This window comes from Erythrolamprus reginae, chromosome 1, assembly GCF_031021105.1.
Source record: "Erythrolamprus reginae isolate rEryReg1 chromosome 1, rEryReg1.hap1, whole genome shotgun sequence".
NCBI classification, from domain to species: Eukaryota; Metazoa; Chordata; class Lepidosauria; order Squamata; family Dipsadidae; genus Erythrolamprus; species Erythrolamprus reginae.
In genome coordinates, this window is record NC_091950.1 from 70582484 (window position 1) to 70605509 (window position 23026).

The 23026-nt window shown below is 38.3% G+C and overlaps 1 protein-coding gene across 3 annotated transcripts in view; it reads right to left on the reverse strand.

Moving 5' to 3' along the window:
• Positions 1-23026, reverse strand: part of MIPOL1 (mirror-image polydactyly 1) — a 249340-nt gene that overhangs the window by 32853 nt on the left and 193461 nt on the right. The window lies entirely within an intron of this gene.

Sequence of the window (23026 nt, forward strand, 5' to 3'; positions counted from 1 at the left end):
CAGATTACCTCAGGGACCGCCTTCTGCTGCATGAATCCCAGCGACCAGTTAGGTCCCACAGAGTGGATCTTCTCCGGGTCCCGTCAACTAAGCAATGTCGCCTGGCGGGACCCAGGGGAAGAGCCTTCTCTGTGGCGGCCCCGGCCCTCTGGAACCAACTCCCCCCAGAGATTAGAACTGCCCCCACCCTCCTTGCCTTTCGTAAACAACTTAAAACCCACCTCTGCTGCCAGGCATGAGTCTCTGGAGAGGGGCGGCATACAAATCCAATAAATAAATAAATAAATAAATAAATAAATAAATAAATAAATATTATTCAGGAGTTTCTCTGTATTTACAGGTACAAGTTGCTTCTGATTTGTACAATAAATCCCATATCTCTTGCCTTTGTCAACATAAGAATTCTTTCTCAGGGAGAAACTTCAGTGAAATGATACTGATTCTTTAGGAGGATAGAGATAGCTAGATAGCAGAAATTTATTTTTGAGCTTCAATCTCACAGGCAATATCTGAATGAAAAAAATAAAGGCAACAACTTCATAATGAGCTGGTTCGTACTATAATGAGGTTCATGTATATATATGCCTACATTCTACCTTCATATTCTCACTACAGCTCACCATAATGTGCTTCCCTTCTTCACCGCTCGCCTGAGAGCCTCTGACCCTAATTAGGGTCTCTAATCAGGTGGGGTTCAGTACTTCCCATGGAGCCTTCGTGGGGAGCAACCATACCCTATACTGTATCAGTGATTGCAAACCTATGGCACGGGTGGCACACGGAGCCATATTTGCTGGCACGTGAGCAGTTGCCCTAGCTCAGCTCCAACGTGCATATGTGTGCCGGCTAGCTGATTTTTGGCTTGCACAGAGGCTCTGGGAAGGCATTTTTGCCTTCCAGAGAGCCTTCGGGGGGAATGGGGAAGGGTGTTTTTACCTCCCCCCGGCTCCAGGGAAGCCTTTGGAGCCCAGGGAGGGCGAAACACAAGTCTACTGGGCCCACAAGAAGTTGGGAAACAGGCCATTTCCGGTCTCCACAGGGGGGTGAAGGAAGCTGTTTTCGCATGTGTGATGGCATTTATTTATTTATTTTATTTATTTATTAGATTTGTATGCCGCCCCTCTCCGTGGACTCGTACCCATGCTTTTTTGGCACCTAAGAAAAGAAAGGTTCGCCATCACTGCCCTATACCCTACTTACGCTGGCTCTACCTCCTTCTCTTCCCCCTCCCTCTTTTCTATAGATAGAGATTCTCTATAGATTCACTTTTTCTAGACGCAACTGGACTTTCTTTATTTTTCCTTGAAGACGTTTTGTTTTTCACCCAGGAAGCTTCTTTAGTTCTGAACTTTTCAGATATATTTATTCATTCATTTATTATTTGTATTTATATTACACCCACTCTAAAAGGATTCAGGGGAACTCTTGAAAAAGCACCTTTGGGTTTTATATATACGTTATTTCATTCTTCCTAAAAATATTTCCAGGGAAGTCTAGTTGGAGTTATTCCTCAATTATTATTTTTTTGGAATATTTTTATGAAAGAAGAAACCGGTTTACAGATTATTTCCTTTTTAATGACTGAACGGGAATCCTGTATTGTTACCAAAATTTTATATCTATTTTTGGAATTGGTTCTAATTAGCCCAAACAAAAGTAAATTTATAAACAAATGTTTTCTTCAAAATGAGTGTTTTATTTTATATCCTACACTGTTTTGTTAGAAGCTTGTTTATTTACAAACATTGGGTATATACACTGAACATATCTAAATTACTGTATAAGTGTAAAATGAAATAGAAACTATATTTTTCTACTGAAAAGCAAGAAGAACAAACAAATCCTGAATTAAGTTTATTGGCAATGTTCTTTTGTTTCTGAACAAAAAAAGAAACACAACTAGATTGCCATTTCATATAGAAATTAAACCTCACCAGGAATGCATAAGTAAAATACAGCTGATTTAATGGGAATCTAAAAGTTAAAGGTCAAGGAATTGGCATGTCATTACACCTACCACCTGAGGTTGTTTGAAAATGATGTGAAGTATCTATTCAATTAAATAAGGACATTTTGAAATTATAAATAATGTATAAAAAAATAAAAAGTCGGTAGAAGAATAACAGATAAAATATATTAAACATGATTTTCCCATAAGTGAAAAAGAAGCAGCTTTTCAAAGTAGTATTCTGAGCTACAGGCAGAAGAAATGAGCATATTATTTTCAAAACTTAAAAAAATATTTAAGAAAAACCTTATTGGATTAGAGACCAAAGCCCATTTTAGTTTAGCATTCTGTGACTGAGTACACACACACACACACACACACACACGCACACACACACACACACACAAACATCTATCTATCTATCTATCTATCTATCTATCTATCTATCTATCTATCTATCTATCTATCTATCTATCTATCCATCCATCCATCCATCCATCCATCCACCCACCCACCCACCCACCCACCCACCCCAGTGTTTCCCAACCTTGGCAACTTGAAGATATTTGCACTTCAACTCCCAGAATTCCCCAGCCAGCGAATGCGAATGCTTGCTGGGGAATTCTGGGAGTTGAAGTCCAAATATCTTCAAGTTGCCAAGGTTGGGAAACACTGATCCATCCATCCAGATTTATAGGCCGTGCTTCCCCTTGGGGACTCGGGGTGGCTTACAAAAGCAAAAAACAAGGTAAACAAGGTAAAAATAGAATACAATTAAATCATTAGGAAAAACATAACAAAAAAATAGATAAAACCCACTATAAAGAAAATCAATCATCCCTCATTCATTTTGATGGCCAGAGCGGAACTATCGTTCACGATTCTCCAGGCCTGCTGGCATAAATGTGTTTTTAATGCTTTTCAGAAGCATGTTTGTTGATAAATCATAACTGATTTGGTATGCACAACATCTAAGGCATATAATATTTTACCATGTAACAACACAACATGCGAATCAAGCTAACTTATAAAATAGTCATCCAGATGTCGATAAAGTTTATTTATTTATTTATTTTATTTGTCATACAAATATAGTATTGTAATGTAGTATATTTAACATAATATAAGTATAAAGTAGAGATAGGAAAGATAAAAAGACATTAGGACAGGAACGGTAGGCACAAAGGTACGTCTCGGTCATCCAGGTCATAGTTGTCTCAAAGGTGGGGTGCTTTTTTTAAATATTGAAAAGGCAACTGTACAGACTTTTTGTTTTGAGAAAAAAAGATCAGTCCAGTTACTTAAAAACCCCCACAATCTTTGACATAGTCATCTAGGTGCATCAGAGATACAATTAAGACATGAGAAAAAGACTCTTCTTCACTTGTTCCTAATAATTGGTGTTCAGAGCCTGTTGCTCTAAAATCTATAGCAGTGCTTCTCAACCTTGGCCGCTGGAAGATGTGTGGACTTCAACTCCCAGAATTCCCCAGCCATCGACCATGGTATCCTTCTGCACTGGCTGGAGGGGTTGGGAGTGGGAGACACTGTTCTTCTGTGGTTCTCCCCCTACCTCTCCGGTCGGTCACAGTCGGTGTTAGTGGGGGGTCAGAGGTCGACCTCTAGGTCTCTCCCTTGTGGGGTGCCTCAGGGGTCGGTCCTCTCCCCCCTGCTATTTAATATCCACATGAAACCACTGGGTGAGATCATCCAAGGGCATGACGTGAGGTATCATCAGTATGCTGATGATACCCAGCTGTACATCTCCACCCCATGACCAGTCAACGAAGCGATGTGCCGGTGCCTGGAGGCTGTTGGGATCTGGATGGGTGTCAACAGACTCAAACTCAACCCTGATAAGACGGAGTGGCTGTGGCTTTTGCCTCCCAAGAATATTTCTATCTGTCCGTCCATCACCCTGGGGGGGGGAATTATTGACCACCTCAGAGAAGGTTCGCAACTTGGGCGTCCTCCTCGATCCACAGCTCACATTAGAGAAACATCTTTCAGCTGTGGTGAGGGGGGCGTTTGCCCAGGTTCGCCTGGTGCACCAGTTGCGGCCCTACTTGGACCGGGAGTCAGTGCTCACAATCACTCATGCCCTCATCACCTCGAGGTTCGACTACTGTAATGCTCTCTACATGGGGCTACCTTTGAAGAGTACTTGGAAACTTCATATCGTGCAGAATGCAGCTGCGAGAGCAATCATGAGCTTCCCTAGGTATGCCCATGTTACACCAACACTCTGCAGTCTGCATTGGTTGCCGATCAGTTTCCGGTCGCAATTCAAAGTGTTGGTTATGACCTATAAAGCCCTTCATGGCACCGGACCAGAATATCTGCGAGACCGCCTTCTGCCGCACGAATCCCAGCGGCCAGTCAGGTCCCACAGAGTTGGCCTTCTCTGGGTCCTGTCGACTAAACAATGTCGGCTGGCAGGACCCAGGTAAAGAGCCTTCTCTGTGGCGGCCCCAACCCTCTGGAACCAGCTCCCTCCGGAGATTAGGATTGCCCCCACCCTCCTTGCCTTTCATAAACGTCTTAAGGAACTGAGACATCTCCCCTTGCCTATGTAGTTTTATGTATGGTATGTTTGTGTGTATGCTTTTTAAATAATGGGGTTTTTAGGCTTTTAATGTTAAATTGTTATTTTAGATTCTTAATATTAGATTTGTTATTGTATATTGTTTTATCATTGCTGTGAGCCGCCCCGAGTCTGCGGAGAGGGACTGCATACAAATCTAATAAATAATAATAATAGTAAAAATAATTTCCCACAATATCATATGCTGCAACGTCCTGCCTGTCAAAGACTACTTCAGCTTCAACCACAATAACACAAGAGCCCACAACAGATACAAGCTTAACATTAACCGCTCCAAACTTGACTTTAAAAAATACGACTTCAGTAATCGAGTTATCGAAGCGTGAAATTCACTACCGGATTCTATAGTATCATTCCCTAATCCCCAACACTTTACCCTTAGACTATCCACGGTTGACCTCACCAAGTTCCTAAGAGGTCAGTAAGGGGCGTACATAAGTGCACCAGAGTGCCTCCCATCCCCTGTCCTATTGTCTCTCCTATATCTCCTATATCTTCTCTTCTATACCTATATCTCTTTCTGCTATTCTCTCATAGTTATATTTCACTCCTTTATTTTCTCCTCTATTCCCCCTTTAATACATTCTACCTGATTATATCCTCTATAAGCCTCATTGTGTATTATTGTGTATTGGACAAAACAAACAAACAAAAATAAATAAATAAAAGTGAACTTCCTGTTGGCCTCTTTTTTGGCATCCCCAGGCTTCAGGCGGCTTTCCTGAAGCCTGGGGAGAGCAAAAATGGCTAAAAAGAAGACCAAAAATCAACTGGCGGCACTGAGATAGAGCAATTCCTCACCCTCAAGTATGGCTCCATGTGCCACCTGTGGCTTGCATGCCATAAGTTTGCCATCACTGATCTAAACTCTGCAGAAACATTCTGACAAAGCGTCATTTGAGTCCATGCTTTATAGCTTTTTGAGTCCATGCCATATATTAATAGCTCTACCAATTTACAGAACACCAAGAAGAACGTGGTAATCCATTCCGTTAAATGTTTTAACAGCAATATATAGCAAAGTCTCAAAATCTTGGAGATTTAATGGAACCATTGGTGCCATTTCCTTCACACTACAATTCACATCAAGCAGTTGAAACCTCTAAAAAAAGGAGCTCAATTTGCAGCTGTACTAGTTGCCGTTTACTTTCGTTATTATCTCTACACAATAGGTTTATTCTGCTTTAAAATTTATATGGCTCATTTTGCAAGCTGATGTTTTGAAATAAGAAAACAGGAAACAAGGAAATAGTGATTCACTAGCAAGACAAAGCGGAAATCAATTCCAATTTGATATTGATAGTTTCCATGTGATGCAAAATGTGTGTTCTTTCTAATTAAATGTAAACATGTTTAGTTCCAAAGTCCAATAGGGATGACGAGCCACTAGAATGGATTGCTTAAACATCGATCAACTGATTTTTCCAGTCTTTTGTTTATTCCCTAGGATTCTTGAGCAATCTGTGGCAGGGTTAGTGTCAGTTCCAACTGACTTTAATTTAGGTCATTTTCAGGTAAGAGAAGAGAAAAAAAGAGCAGTCTTGACAACAATGTTGAGTGCTCAGTGATACCCAAAGTTATTCATTAACCATGTCCTTCTGATAGCTAATCAATACCAAAGCATGGAGCCAAGCACACTGCTCTAAACTGCCCCTCTTCTGAAAGCCAAGTCTTGGTAAATATTTAATGGCAGTAAAGGTGTTTTGGTTGTTATCAAACTGATACCTTAAAGAACTCTTAAAAGAACTTTTATCTTCCTTCTCTTTTCAGAATTTGTTCAGCCCTGATGCAAAATGCTTATTTATTTCAGCTGACTTTGGATAAAAGGATATCCAAGTGCCCTCTGTACCTATCAGTGAAAATCCTCTACTTTAAAAAGATTTTTGTAAAAAAAAATGCCTTCGAAAATCTGAGCTTTGTTTTGAAAACAGGAGGGTACATAATGAGCTGGATTGAAGCTCAGAGTGTTGCAATTAATTGTTTTAAACTGAATTAGGGGATCAGGCGTACACAATTTTGTGTCATCAAGAATTTTGGACTATAACCACAGTCTTCCTTAGATAGGTATCTAGAGAAAAAGAGAGATCAGGTTGCCCATCCCTGTTCTTGTTCAATTAAATAGTCCAATTACATGCTGAAACCAGACTGAGTTTACAAAAATAACCCTCAAAGGGAACAGGAAACCACTTCCATATTCCTGCCAAGGAAATGGCATGAACTGAGTTCAAATCTGAGACTTCTTAGTTCTCAAAGTGCTTTCATTAACTGCAGATTTATTTTATTAACTGTCTTTTTCTTCTTATGTATTAAAATGGTTTAATTTATTTTTTTTGTTTTATTTATTTATTTATTTATTTATTTATTTATTTATTTATTTATTTATTTATTTCATTTGATTTGATTTGATTTGATTTTTATGCCGCCCTTCTCCTTAGACTCAGGGCGGCTTATAACATGTTAGCAATAGCACTTTTTAACAGAGCCAGCCTATTTCCCTCACAATCCAGGTCCTCATTTTACCCACCTCGGAAGGATGGAAGGCTGAGTCAACCTTGAACCGGTGATGAGATTTGAACCGCTGACCTGCAGATCTACAGTCAGCTTCAGTGGCCTGCAGTACAGCACTCTACCTCAGTGTTTCCCAACCTTTTTTGAGCCACGGCACATTTTTTTACATTTACAAAATCCTGGGGCACACCACCAACCCAAATGACACAAAATGACACCCCAAGACATTCTCCTCTCTTTTTCCATCCCTGTCTCCTCCCCACCCTTGTGTGTGTGTGTGTGTGTATACACTCTTGAACCATTTCCAAAAACAGGTGAGGGCTGGGGTTTTTCTCTCTCTTATTCTTTGGCTTTTTATCATATGCTTTAAATCAAGAGTCACTTCTCTCTCTCTTTTGTTTCTCTCTCTTTCTTCTCATTCTCTGTCTCAATCATTTTCTCATTTCTCTTTTTTCCTCCCCTTTTTGTTCATTTCTCTCTCTCTCTCTCCCTTCTCCTTTTCTCTCTCTCTCTCTTGCTTTCTTTCTCTCTCACTCTTGCTTTCTCTCTCTTTCGCTTTTCTTTCTCTCTTCCTTTCTCTCTCTCACACACTCTCTTTCTCTCTCTCTTTCTTTCTTTCTCTCTCTCTGTCTCGCTCTCACTCTCAGCAAAACCTGATCTTCCTTCTTCACGGCACACCTGACCATGTCTCGCGGCACACTAGTGTGCCACGGCACACTGGTTGAAAAACACTGCTCTACCTGCTGCGCCACCCCGGCTCTATTTAATTTATTTTTTCCTGTACATGGTCATTGGATTGGATATTTTCATCAAAATGAATAAAATGTTTGCAGCCAATCCAGCCAGGTAAAGATATAATTAACATTGGAAGAAAACTTGGAAGCTATATTTTTCACCAGTAACCCAGGCATGTATTAAGAACATCCATACTCTTGATCAATCCTTATATTATTTATCAATCAAATTTATAGAGCTGCACATCTCCATAGAAAATAATTTTACTCATTCATCCACCATATTGTAGTTTGAGTAGAATGGAAATGATCTCATTGGCATTCTAGCTCATATTGCTAAGTCACGTATTATTGCAGGATTTTCAATCTAGATAAGAACCGGGTGTTCAAGATTTTTTTGCCTCTTCTCAAGAACCATTTTCCACTTACAAACCCGTGCCTCTGAAACTGTAACTGGAAAAGTGAGAAGCCTCCGTGGGGCCTCTCTAAGAATCTCCTGGGAGGAAACAGGGTCTCCACCATCCCTGTGGTTTCCCCAATCGCACACATTATTTGCTTTTACATTGATTCCTATGGGAAAAATTGCTTCTTCTTATAAACATTTCTAGAACCTGGTCACGGAACAAATTAAGTTCTTAAGTAGAGGTACCAGTGTAGTTGGGAGGGTGGAGTTTTTAAACACTGAAAAGTACAAGGCTGAATACAGATTTTGGGTGAGAAAAGATCTTAGTGATAAAAAACCCCATACTAAACTTTGCTGCAACCAAAATAAAGTAAGCATGTTAGATGATCTATTTTAGAAACATAGAAACATAGAAGATTGACAGCAGAAAAAGACCTCATGGTCCATCTAGTCTGCCCTTATACTATTTCCTGTACTTTATCTTAGGATGTTTATCCCAGGCATGTTTAAATTCAGTTACTGTGGATTTGCCAACCACATCTGCTGGAAGTTTGTTCCAAGGATCTACTACTCATTCAGTAAAACAATATTTTTTCACGTTGCTCCTGATCTTTCCCCCAAGTAACCTCAGATTGTGCCTCCTTGTTCTTGTGTTCACTTTCCTATTAAAAACACTTCCCTCCTGAACCTTATTTAACCCTTTAACATATTTAAATGTTTTGATCATGTCCCCCCTTTTCCTTCTGTCCTCCAGACTATACAGATTGAGTTTATTAAGTCTTTCCTGATTTTAGCAGTATAGATTAAAATAAAACAGCAAATATATAGGGGAATCCCTGTCTGGTTCTCATAATTAGAGGCATTTGTACACCCAAAGTTCCTGAATGAAGGGAAAGTAATCACTTATTGTTCTGTCTGGGTTCCCCCAGATGCCAACACCAACTAAAAAGAGTAGCCAGACACGCTGATAAAAAGCAAAGTCATTTTATATCTTTGAAAACAAACACAGATAACAAAAACTGTTCTTACAAACTGGAATGCTATGAAGCTTCACAGAAGAGTCACGACGGCCAGACAATACAACAGGCTTCTTGCTGGCACACACACCACTGTAGATAATAAAACCCACGCCTCCCCCAAGTTTTCAGCCTTCGAGGCCACAAGCCAGAATCAGAGACGCCAAGGATCGAAGCAAGGTCACAGGACTCCCAAAAGATAACTCTCCACAATACAGGAAGGGCGGGCCTGCCTTTTCAACCTTTCTGAGGAGAACCACACCCAAACCCAGCTGTTGCCTATTAGGGATGGAAATACCTGGCTAATTGTCCCCTACGTTGTGCTGCCCTTCTCTGCCTCATATCGATGATGGCTTGTGCGTTCTCATCTAATGATTCCAGGCTACTCGCTGGGGAGAGCTCCCCCCCAGGGGTCTCAGGCTGTTCTCCCTCCTCTTCGTCCTGACATTCTTCTTCCCTGTCTGCCTGGTCCTCCTCCTCCTCCTGTCCCTCGTCCTCCCCCTCTGAGCATGGAGCCGGCAGAGTTCCAGCCGTTCCCTGAGGAGCCTCAGACTGAATCACAAAACTTATAGACAAATTTAAATGAAGATGATGTGCACATGCCTGACGGATGCGCCCGCGCCTGTCATCGACATCACTGGCGACAGGGAACCCTTGCCTGTATAAACTGTTTTTGTTTTTATGCAGCTCCCCGCAATGTTTATTGTAAAGAAGCCATCCTATTTAAATAAGCTTTTATTAAAACAATTCTCTTAATCCTAGTTGTCTGTTCTGCATTTATATTAAAGAAATCATTACTCAATATGTGTGAATATCTGTGAGTTAAAGTACACCTTTCCCTCCATTTAATCATATCCAATTCTTGAAGACAGTCTGAACAAGTCTCTGCAATTTCCTTGGCAAAATTTTTCAGAAGTGGTTTGCCATTAATTAGACTAATAAAATTTACCCTATGAAAATAACACAGGAGACATTGTTCAAAACCCACTATTTCCAATAATGTAGTTTCTTTATTTCATTCCTCTGGATAAAATGATAAAAATCTTTTATTCTATGGAAGAATAATGTTACTATTGTTCTGTGTAGTGTTCTGGTTTCAAAAGATCCCTGACAAAATTTATAAAGTTAAAGTGGGTTTGTGGTTCAACTTTTCCAAAATTTGGATTTAAGAATGTTCCTTTCAGTACATGCCAGTATTACAGTATTAATTGCAGTATTAATATAATAATGCATGAGAATGTTGGTACTACTATTTCTACTGTTAACCTCATTAATTCTACTTAATAATTTCAAAGATACTGAATAAAGGAATAATAAATACAAACTGCATTAAATTTAGGGCGTGGGTAACTAAGTATGTTTCACGAATTGTAGAATTATTCCTCTGTTCAGTCAAGTGTTAAAATATTCACAGCAATTACTTATTTTCATAATATTCCTTTTGACAAAGATAACAGCCATTTAAAAAAACCTGGTTCCCACCTGGTTAAACCCGACTTACAGGTTTTGTTGAGGAAAAAAAATGCACGACTTAATTATTGAAATAGATCTATTAGAACTGTCCCCCAATCCACCTTGCCTGCTCCACCTACAGATGAACTCTGAATGACCTGTTTTATGCAAAGAGAATTGTAATAACTTGCACTAAAGCTGTTGTAACACCAAGTCTGTTTGGAAGACAAAAGCTTGATTCAGAAATGTGTATGATGTCCCAGAAAAACTCTACTTTTGTCAGTTAATTGTACGATAAGTAAATAGATACACTAATATGATGTACAATTTAACTTATTTCCTTAGAGCTAACAGAATAACAGCTAAGCAAAGCTAAGTAGGTTAGTTTTTGTTTGCCACCAATAGACAAGTGTAATCTATTGTCTACACTGATTTCATTGAAAGAAAAAATAAACAATGGTGTCAACATAATTCACGCCTATCACCAGGTATTATTTTCCTAAGAACAGCAATTTTATGTCTATCTATCTCCATTTCTCTAGGTAACAGTTCTACCATTTCATTTTTCTGAATAATACTATTAATGAAAGTGGCAATGTTCATATTTTTATATTTTAAAATGCAACAGTGAAAATTGTGTTAAAGGAAGTTACAAAGCTATATAGCTAGCTATATGTTTTCAGTAGTTAAATTCTAATAACATACAGGTAGTCCTTGACTTATGACTACAATTGAGCCCAAAATTTATGTTGCCAAGTGAGATATTTGTTAAGTTAGTTTTGCTCCATTTTATGGTCTTTCTTACCACAGTCGTTAAGTGAAAGTTATTACCGTATTTTTCAACGTATAAGACGCATATTTCTCCCCCTAAAGGAGGCTAAAAATTAAGTTCTTTTTCTAGCCCTAATGAGGTTTGCAGAATTTTTTTCATTGATACTCTGAAGAAGGTTTTTTCCAGTCCTAAGTCTCTGCAGGCTTGTTTTCATTGCTACTCCTTCCAAAGAAGTTTTTTTTCAGCCCTAATGTGCTGAAGCTGACCAGACTAAGGACACTAGCCAGATGAATACCTGGTAGGTAGATCCCCCACTCCCATTTTTCTCCCCCCAAACTAAGGTGCATCTTACACTCCGGTGTGTCCTATACTCCAAAAAATATGGTACATTAGTAACACAGCTGGCTTCCTTATTTATTTTGCTTGTCAGAAGAGCACAATAGGTGATTATATGACCCTGGGACACTGCAACCATCATAAATATGAGTCAGTTGCCAAGCATTTAGATTTTGATCACATGACCACAAGGATGGCATAATGATCATAAGTATGAAAAATCTATGTTATTTAAACCTTTGTTTAGACCCTACATAAACCCATGTTATGTTTAACTTCAAACCTATGTTTAAATCCAATATATAAATCTGTGTTTAACTTCAAACAGTCACTAAATAAACTGTAGTAGGTCAAGGACTACCTGTAAATTGGTTTGCGCTTAGTTGGTTTTTTAGATAAGCATCCGCTCATATTGATGGATTCTGTGCTTATTTTTAATAATTCTGAATCTATATACAGTGATACCTTGTCTTACGAACTTAATTGGTTCCGGGAGGAGGTTCGTAAGGTGAAAAGTTCATAAGACGAAACAATGTTTCCCATAGGAATCAATGGAAAACTGATTAATGCGTGGAAGCCCAAAATTTACCCCTTTTTCAAGCCAAAGCGCCCGTTTTTGCGCTGGTTGGATTCCCCTGAGGCTCCCCTCCATGGGAAATTCCACCTCCAGACTTACGTGTTTTTGCGATGCTGTAGGGAAATCCCAGGATCGCAAAAATGGGCGCTCCGCTGGCAATGGAAGTCCGGAGGTGGGGTTTCCCAGCGAGGGAAGCCTCAGCGAAATTGCACCATCGCAAAAACACGGAAGTCCTCAAAACCCCATCTCCGGACTTCCGTGTTTTTGCGATGGTGCGATTTTGCTGAGGGCACAAAAACGGGCGCTTCGCTTGCAATGGAAGTCCGGAGGCGGGGCATCCCAGCGGCGGCGGGGGGTTCATAAGATGAAAAAAGTTCATAAGAAGAGGCAAAAAAATTCCAAACCCTGGGTTCGTATCTCAAAAAGTTTGTATGACGAAGCGTTTGTATGACGAGGTACCATTGTACTTACCTATTTAATAATGCTACAGCTATACATCTACATACTCAGCAAAGGTATTCCGTTTAGTTTCTGTGGCTGCCTTCATTTAAATAAGTACTTAACTAAAGAGGCTTATAGTTATGTGCAAATTAACTTTGGGAAAACTTCAGGAACAACGATTCTCTGCGTTTCAGGCACATTTTGAAGGGTGCTTAAATGTTCACTTTTTGAGCATGGGAAAAAGCACCCCAAAGTTTATCTCTTGCATAAAACATGTCCTTTTAAAAAAAAAAAAGTTTTTAAATTAAATTTTATCACAACAAACAAACAAAAAAAACTTAAAGAAAAAGTGCCCAACACCAATAACCCCTCCACCATTTAGGGGGTTCAGTTATTTACAGTAAATTTCAATTTCTTCCTTGGCTCCGGTTTACATTTCTTTACATACAAAGAGTGATTGGAGTTTATTTTTCACATTGTCGTCATATATTCTACGTAAAATATAATCTTTCACCTTATTCCATCGTGCCATCAGCTTCTCCAATTTATTTTCATCACAGTTAATTAATCTTGATTCCGTAATTTCAAAGTGAATGTGGTCCACCATGTACCAGTACCAATTTTGGATTGTCCATTTATTGCTGTCCTTCCACCCTAATACCACTACTGCTTGTGCACTTTCCAAGGCTGCTGCATAAAACATGTCCTTAAAGAGTGCATTTCCTCATTTGTAAAAGAGACAATTAAATATCTAGTGACAGCAAATGTGAGTAACTGAAGAGAGCATTAGTGTATATAAATACTAGTAGACAATGATGGTTATGATTATTCATTCCTTATGAGATAGGGAATAAATATTTTATAGGTCATTTGGTGAAGGAATTGCTCCTGCCTCTTACATTTATTACTCAAATAAATTCTACAATATGTTAATGCTAATGTTAATTATACTATTTTGCAAAAAGGTGAAAATTAGCAGCCAGAGTTTGCTCAATTATAAGTGTATTTCCTTATAGTATGTGAATACTATGTGAAAATGTATGGATGTATAGGGCAAAAGACCCGAATACGGCAAGACATACACACATACACATTATTATTATTATTATTATTATTATTATTATTATTATTATTATTTGTATACCACCCCTCTCCGTAGACTCATATGCACACACACACACACACACACACACACACCATAACTTTGCTGATAATGAAAAGGAAGGGAGACTAGTATAGCTCTATTTTAATCTATTTTGCTTTCATCAGCTAGTTATATCTCCCCATACACTTTCCTATGAAATCAGAGATATGTGCCCCAGTAGTGGGTTCTAAAATCCATTGCTCCTGGTTCACACTTGTAACACTTCTGCACATGTGCAGAGATGTCCCTGCGGTTGAGCAGAGTCTCCCACTGTTGCTTTCGGTACACAGAACCAGGCCAAACTGGGAGCAACCCAGCACAGATGTGCCCTCAGCATAAGGATATAAGGAGAACAAAAGTTCTCAACAAAATTAGAACAAAGAATAATTCCATATTCTCTAAAATAAATACTGTTGATTGGGAGACAATTAATACTCATTTTTAAGCAAAACAGATTTTCAGGCTTATTTAGGCATAACCACTAATTATTAAGTGTAGAAGTACCTATTTTAAATTACTGTATATGAAAAAAACCAGGTTGCTTCCTAAATCTAATTCAACACCTTTCCAGCAGTCATAATAACAACAGATTTACTGTAAAGGTTATAAGAGAATGAATTTGGGGTGGTGGTTAAGGCACCAGGCTAGAAAGTGGAAAACTGTGAGTTCTAATCCTACTTTAAATGCAAAGACATCTGGGTAATCTTGGTTCAGTCATTGTTTATCAGAAGTATGAAAGATGCAATGGCAAACCACTTACAAAATTTTACCCAGAAAACTGCAGGAGCACAGTCACCACCAGTTGAGACTGAATTGAAAGCACTGACTATGTTTGAGTGAGGAGTGCGTGAGTATGTGGGTATATATTTATTCCAATCAATGCAAATATTAATATAGAACGTAGTGTATTTTCTTCACAATTTGACTACTGTATAAACAAATATTTTAGAATGAACCAAGACTGAGTCATAAATTTTTACATAAGCTCTTTCACCTATAAAATACCTACAAGCTTCTGAGAATGAATAATTCTAATTCTAATGTTCTGAAGGTTAGTGATCAAAAGTGAAGAGGCAATAAAAGCTGTCAACCCAAGAAAATGTCTTTTTGGAATGAAAAGCGTTCTTTGTCCAAGCAGTACGATTCACAAGAGATTTAAATGCACTGCAATCTTCTAGAACATAGAAAAATACACTCAAAAATGAAAACGTATCAAATAATTCTGTCTTGAAATGAAACCATTCTTCCTCAAATTTAGATCTGAGGCCCTTTAAAGACAATGTCAGGGGCACCCAAGGAGAAAAGTTCAAACTTCTAAGAGTGAACAACTATCTAGTGGAGAAGAATTTCAGCAGCCTGCCTCATCAAGTACTGACAAATGGAATGTGAGAACTGTTCCTTAGATGAAAAGAGACAGACAGAACAATTCAACTAATGGGATCACATTGAGCTAATGGGATCACTCTGACTTGCTGACTACCTTCTGTAGGCATATGTAAAAATGCTAATGTTATTTTAAGGTCGTTTCTTTTACTTGTATATTCACTCGCAGTCGGCCATGACTGGCTTGGAGAATTTTGCGGCAGTTAAAACACATCCACATACTTTTAAAGAGGTAAGGCATAAAGCAAACTGCTGAAAAGAATAGCACTGACATGAATAGCGGAGCCAAGATCCTTTATTACATTCTCAGCTAACTTTTCTAGTATAAGTCTCAAAATGGGTGAGCAGTGTGGTCGGGCAGTAGGAAAAACAAGTAGGATGCTTGGCTGCATAGCTAGCGGTATAACAAGCAGGAAGAGGGAGATTGTGATCCCCTTATATAGAGCACTGGTGAGACCACATTTGGAGTACTGTGTTCAGTTCTGGAGACCTCATCTACGAAAAGATATTGACAAAATTGAACGGGTCCAAAGACGGGCTACAAGAATGGTGGAAGGTCTTAAGCATAAAACGTATCAGGAAAGACTTAATGAACTCAATCTGTATAGTTTGGAGGACAGAAGGAAAAGGGGGGACATGATTGAAACATTTAAATATGTTAAAGGGTTAAATAAGGTTCAGGAGGGAACTGTTTTTAATAGGAAAGTGAACACAAGAACAAGGGGACACAATCTGAAGTTAGTTGGGGGAAAGATCAAAAGCAACGTGAGAAAATATTATTTCACTGAAAGAGTAGTAGATCCTTGGAACAAACTTCCAGCAGACGTGGTTGGTAAATCCACAGTGACTGAATTTAAACATGCCCGGGATAAACATATATCCATTGTAAGATAAAATACAGGAAATAGTATAAGGGCAGACTAGATGGACCATGAGGTCTTTTTCTATCATCAGTCTTCTATGTTTCTAAATTTCTTTGATGATTATTTAAGTGTGAAGTTCAATGCATGTAACCATGAAGATGCTACCAAAAACACCTGTAGCCTTCTCCTCAAAACACAACACTAGTAGTGTTGCAGCATATTTTGAAGGGAAATGGTTTGTAAATATTGGAGAACAAATTCAATACTGTGCACTGCATAATACTGTGGCCAGAATAGAGTTTGTAGGCTGTGTTGTTTGCCTGGTACTCCCAGAGTGCTAATAACTGAAGGTCTGAGTTCAGTGCAGGTTAAAGAAAAGGCCCATGGAATAACAACCTTTCAGAGATTAGGGAAACCTTGACCCTACTAGCCTTCATTAAGGCATTAAAGACCCAGTTGTCCTCCCAGTTGTTTGCTCTGTTTGATTAGGCAAGTTCTGATGGCAATGTTGATGTTGTTCCCTACGGTTTGGATTGTGTTTGTGGTCTTTATTGTTAAGGTTTTGTTAAAATGGTGTTTTTCAATCTTGGCAACATGGACAGACAGGAAGCAGCAGGTGAAGCTAAGAAAAATCACATCAGATACAACTACATTTAGCACAGCCCCCCCCCCCCCACAAGGCTGTGTACTCTCACCACTTCTCTTCTCTCTATACACCAATGACTACATCTCAAATGATCCATCTGTTAAACTACTGCAGACGATACAACAGTAATCGGACTCATTTGAGACAATGATGAATCCGCATACAGATGGGAGGTTGAACAACTAACCTTGTGGTGTGACCGGAACAATCTAGAACTGAACACACTCAAAACTGTAGAAATGGTGGTAGACTTTAGGAGAAACCCTTCCATCCTTCCACCTCTCACAATACTAGACAACACAGTATCAACAGTAGAGACATTCAAATTTCTAGGTTCTATCATATCTCAAGACCTAAAATGGTCGCCTAACATCAAAAACATAATAAAGAAAGCACAAAAAAGAATGTTCTTTCTGAGCCAACTCAGGAAGCTCAAACTGCCCAAGGAGCTGCTGATACAGTTCTACAGAGGAATCACTGCGTCTGTCATCTTCACCTATATAACTGTCTGGTTTGGTTCTGCAACCCAACAAGACCGACACAGACTTCAAAGGATAATCAGAATTGCAGAAAAAACAATTGCTGCCAACTTGCCTTCCATTGAGGACCTGTATATTGCATGAGTCAAAAAGAGGGCAGTGAAAATATTTACTGACACCTCATATCCTGGACACAAACTGTTTCAACTCCTATCCTCAAAATGTCGCTACAGAGCACTGCACACCAAGACAATTAGACACAAGAACAGTTTTTCCCTAAACGCCATCGCTCTACTAAACAAATAATTCCCTCAACACTGTCAAACCTTTTACTAAGTCTGCACTTCTATTTCTTCCTCATATTTTTTTTTTCTTCATAATTCCTATCATACTTTTCCTCTCACTTAGGACTGGATGAATGTAACTTGTTGCTTGTATCCTAAGATTTTTATTAATATTGATTGTTTCGTCATTGATTATTTAACCCCTATAACAATCATTAAGTGTTGTACCACATGATTCTTGACAAATTTATCTTTTCTTTTATGTACACTGAGAGCATATGCACCAAGACTAATTCCTTGTGTGTTCAATCAAACTTGGCCAATAAAGAATTCTATTCTATTCTTCAAATCCCAGGATTCCCCAGCCAGCATGATTGGTTAGAGAATTCTGGGAATTGAACTCTACACATCTTAAAGGTCGGGAGATCCTGCATTGAACTGTTGTCCTTGTTTTTAATCTTTGCATACTATCCAGAGTAGTTTTTGGAATTTCTAAATTGTCTTTAAAAATCCATGCTATATCTATTGATTTCCACCCATTTGGTGTTGTTGGGGTGTTATTTGGGATTGCTCTATATAAACCAGTGCTTCTCAAACAGTGTGGCGGGACCTCCGGGGGGGGACATGGAGTGAGGCCAGGGGGAGTGCGTGACCCTCCCTCCATAGGGAGTAAGGTTTTTTTGCACTGAACAATAGCACTCAATACAGAGTGCTATATACTGAGTGCTATTGTTCAGTGTAGATAACAAACCCTTAAGAGACACCATGGAAAAATATTTAACAGGGATGAAAAGAATGGAAGAGAAAGACAGAGATAATGAAACAAATGTAAATCTCCCAAAAGCTAAGGCAAGGATATATGACAAAGCATATATAGTGCTTGGCTTCATTGGGGCTACGATGGGAGACCAAGATATGTTTGCTGTGTCTAAAAATGTTGGCAGTGGACAACATGAAGCCAAATAAATTAAGGCGTCACTTAAACACATTACACGCCAATCACGCTGATAAGCCGCTTGAGACTTGCTGAATATTGCAAGCAATCATCCTGGCGGAAAGTTGGGGTGTGTTGTTTACTTCTTTCTCAAATAATTGAGAAACACTGATATAAACCAAGAAAGCAAATATATGGAAGTATGATGCCAATGGGTTGTGGGAAAACTGTTAGAATTTTCCATTTATATTATCATTTTAATTTTCCGAAAACACAACTTACCAAACGCCTTGCATGCCTGTTGTTTTAACCACCAATTTCTGCCAGTTTTCATTAACTAAATACTATGTAATGTATTTTAGTTCTTCTCAGGTGAAACCTATCCAATTGATTTCCGGGTAAATAAAAATTATACCTTTAATTTGTTTGAAACAAAACCAAACCAAACCTCCAATGTTGAGAAAGTAGGATTGGGAGAGAAGCCCCAATGATTCCTATATAAAATAAAATGCCAGAAATGATCTTGATCATGCTATGTCCAAGAAGGGATTGCAGGTTTGTTTTTCCACAATATTTTGGAATTAGAGGCCTTCATAATACCATTTCCCCTCAGATCGCTTTTCTTTGGACAGGAAAAATTTTAAAACAATAAATTCGGATTAAGAATCCACCACACTGGATTGCTGTCCAATGATATACAGCACTGGAAGAAAAAAAATAGGCCTCTTTTCCTGATTAGACAGCAATTTAAAAAACAACAAAATATGTTTTATATTTCAGTTATGACTCACAATGTGAGGTAATTTTAATCCTTTTGCTTCTCTAAGGAACTGAACTTCTACAATAAGTATATATTCGGAGCTTAGTTCAGAAACAAACTTTTACCACATTTGATGAAAAACTTACTGGATAAGCTAGTTTAGCTGGATAAGTTAGCATTAAATTTGTATGTAAATATTTCTGCTGGTTCTTCAATTGTACCATCATCACATTTCTTCCTATTATTAAAATACAGAAACCAAATACTATCTTCTCTTAAAAAGTTATATGTCTAGCTAAAGTTGTTAAGGTTGTATGTGTGGTGGTGGTAGAGCAACTTTAGAGAGTCTTTGGAGAGGGGCGGCATACAAATCTAATAAATTATTATTATTATTATTATTATTATTATTATTATTATTATTATTATTATTATTAGAGAATACTAACTTAGGGTCAGAGAACTGCACCCTGGAAATCTAAAGATCTGATGACTTCTATTATCTATAACATCATTAGTTTTAATACCAGTATAGATTAGCTTTTGTGATATTATTGTTATCTTCTGTCTTGTAACAGTGGGCATACTATTGTGATTCCACACTGGTCTCCTTCTAAACCCTGCCTTTCTTTTTTACTATTATCCTCTCAAAGAATTTGTTGAAGAATTTAAAGCAGCTTTTTCTGAAGCAACATAAAACCAATATGAAAAAATCTGAGGTTTTTTTTTTCCAATTTCACTGGTGAGCAACAGATTCCTCATTTACAGCAATGTAAAAACTAACAGAGCTAATAATCTTACTTTGGGAAAGCAATAGAATTCACAGAATGATCATAACCCTTGTAACAAGATATAAGAAATAACACACATTTCACATCAGTTAAAGACTCCAAGTAAAAATGCCGTGGTTGTCATTCAAGAGTCATAGCTGATAAAGGCATCTTCAACTTAGTGTGGAATGTTTTCATATTGAATGGCCCTTGTTGGAATGAAGAGCTACACAAACAAGCCATGAGTTTCAACTATGTGGATATAGATTGCAACCTGTCTTTTTTGACACCTGTTTCCTGCAGATATATCTGCTTATTGGTAAGCTAGTTCGTGTTCTCCAGATGCTTTGGATCACAATCCTATGGCTTGGCCATGTTGGATAGCACTGAAAGAAACTGAAGTCTCAACTGCCAGGTGGAAAAGATCAAGTTGTCCACTAACACTATCTTATTCATACCTACTCATTGAATTCATTGTTAAGTATTCCTAGGAAAATGCAATTACTACTGTTACTTTTTTCTGCTTGAATACTATGATACAGTTAACAAATTAATAATTAAGAATGGTGGAAAACTGCTAAAAGAGCAGTTAAAATAATAATAATAATAATAATAATAATAATAATAATAATTTATTAGATTTGTATGCCGCCCCTCTCCGCAGGCTCGTTTAATAAAGCCAGTAACAAATTCACAGGCATAACACTCATGCAAAGATATTGGGAATTCAGGGAGTTATTGGAAAAGAAAGATGGAAAGGCTGTAGAGATTCTCAGGTCATAGTTGTCCTACCAAAAAAAAAACACCTTTGGGACAAAGATGAAAAGAGGGGCTTTATAATACCTCTAATGATGACTACTCTCTACCAAATATGTCTCCCCCACCTCATCTAGCATAATTCCTGAAGGCTAAACTCTGAGATTTTGGAGACCAGCTGTTCAGGAGGAATAAAAAAACAAAAAGCTATTAAAACTGTTGGGAGGCATTTGGAAGAGAAAATCTATGGGCATGGGAAGGGTTGTTCTTCTTCCTGCTGATTCCCCTCGGCAAGTCACCTCCAGTCTCTGCAGTAACAATTACAAGGGAAACACAGACTTGGGGACCCCATGTTCTTTTTGGAATTTCTCTGTCTAATCTAACCAATACAAAAACAAACACTGAAAAGCCTGTTGTAATAAAAACACTTGTCTGCAGAGGTCACGAGGAAAGTTTTTCTGTCCCTTTTTGTAGTCAAACAATAGCTACCTCTTAGTTCGATGTGCGTTTTGTGTGCCATATACCTAATCTAGAATTTAGTGCATGCAATGTTGGTAAATTAGCAAATTAATAGAATATATGACTGTTGAAATCTTCCCAGCCTTTTTCCAAACATGATCAGAAACTTTCTAAGATTAAAATACATAAAAAGGGCATTGCGAACACTGATTTTTAAAATTATATCGTATTAAGATATAATTTATCGCCTAGCACTACCTTATTTTTTCTTTGCACCATTTCAATTGTGCTGTATCAGGTTGCGCTAGGTTAAGTTCTTTCACATTAACAGAATAAATGGAGACATATCACATTGTGTACCAAAGTAGAGTAGAGAGTAACAAAGACCTCCTCGTAATGGCAAAGGAGAAAAAGATTATTCCTTCCCAGTGTTTAGTCTCCCACCTTGTATAAGTGTGAAATGTCTTTTGTGGAACATTCTAAACCATAAAATGAGACTGTCATGTCCAAATACCATTCCTATTGTATATAATGCCCCCTTTTAATCTATGTATGTTTTTGCAGTAAATAATTCTCATCCTTATTCTACAAAGTTATCTCCAAAATGGTATAAAGGTAGACAGACATACAGATAAAGAGAACAGTACTAAATAACCACATAGACACATTCATTTCACTGTGAGCAAATTTTCTAGTTCTGTTTGTTCCCACCACCATCCAAATTGGGTAGCAATAGCATTTAAACTTATATACCTATCCACAGTTTTTTTTGTAAATTCTCCAAGTGGTTAATAAATTTCAGCATAAATAAATAAATCCACAACCTGGATCCTCATTTTACTACCAATCTTGGAACATGGAAGACTGAGTCAACTTTGAGACAGTCAGGATTGAACTCCTGGTCGGGGGAAGAATTAGCCTGCAGTACTGCATTCTAACCACTGTGCCATCATGAATCCTAAAGACAATGATGGGGATGTTTCCTTATTGGAGATTTGTCCTTCTGGCTACTTTAGCAGCTATTGTTTCCAGGTCAGGGATGGAGTTGCAATAATCCTGCAGGACAGCATGTGGCGGTTATATACTTGACTCCATAGATGACTGGTATAAATTGGGCTGTGGAGACAAATTAGGGAAACTCTTGATCCATCTTGCTGCCCAGCAATATACTTTTCTGATCTTGTCATAGAGTTAGTGTGGGATTCTACGTGGGGAACTTCAATTTTCATGCTCTGTAGATGGGATCTGAAAAGACCCAGGAATTCATAGCTTTCTTGGTAATCATAGGCATGTCCCAATAGTAGCACTACTCATGTAGGTGGCTATGAGTTGAAGCAGTCATTTTCTCTGAGTAAAGGGCACGTGATTTGGATATGAAAGACATTATCATCAGTTCTTTGCTATGCAGTAGTTAGATTACTTCAATAACTCAATGCCATATTTAACTTCTTCTGGAATGTCTGATATCCAAAATATGAATTACCCAGATTTCTGTGAATGAGGGTGGATATAAACTTTGTAATAAAAATAGATTTAATCTGGCAAGATTCTATCTATACTGTAGACCAGAGATGGGTTCATCCTGGTTTGGGCCAGTTTGCCCAAACCGGTAGCAAACCACTGGTGATGTCATGGAACCTGATCGGTCAGTGCCAGTCCGTGGGTGCCGCCATGTTATTTTTTAATTGATTTTTTAAAAAAGTTTTTCACCCTGTTATGCCGGGCTATTGGCAATTAGCCCCCAGTGAGTTCGGAATAA